Source organism: Penaeus monodon, chromosome 20 (assembly GCF_015228065.2).
Source record: "Penaeus monodon isolate SGIC_2016 chromosome 20, NSTDA_Pmon_1, whole genome shotgun sequence".
NCBI classification, from domain to species: Eukaryota; Metazoa; Arthropoda; class Malacostraca; order Decapoda; family Penaeidae; genus Penaeus; species Penaeus monodon.
Window position 1 is genome coordinate 20,471,759 of NC_051405.1, and position 679 is coordinate 20,472,437.

Genomic DNA, 679 nt, shown 5'->3' on the forward strand with positions numbered 1-679 from the left:
TAGAATGTATATGACAGGAAATGTGATAATTCTCCAACTTTCCTCCCCTGCCTGGCTAAGTCTCGTGATCACCATAGTTTACTTACTTTTAGCCTTGTGGCAAAAGCCACAGTGAGTGCTGGTTATGCTATGTATTTTAGCCACCATGAGTAATTTTATGCTAATTTTTGGGGGGGCTAATTATTCTTTTCAGTTTTGTCTTTGTCAGCTGTATTATTGTAACTCCAAGGTAATTCTTGGGGTTACAATACTAAGCCTAATTTGGACTGACAATGATGGCAACCCATTGCTTGACTCTAATGGATAGGTACTCTTGTAACTACTACTTGGGATGTGTTATATGTTGCCACAACTAGATGTTCCGTAAACGAGGCCTGATTAACTTCTCACTTCTATCATTCCTTCTATAAATATGTAAGTTACATCAATGCAAAAGGTGATACCCTTGTAAATGTCCAGGCCATAAGCTGGAGTTTCCTGGTTTTGAATCTGTGAGTGACCTTTCTGACTGATCAGGCATAGGAGGCATACTGTAAGCTAAAATAATGGCCTGGAGGGCACTGGTCCTGTAAGATTTCAAGTGAAACTTTCTCTATTTTTCTGACACAGTAGTCAATTTTAGATGCAAAGATTCCTGAGAGGTTTAACAATGGTAAAAAATGTGAGGAAGTATTAGGAC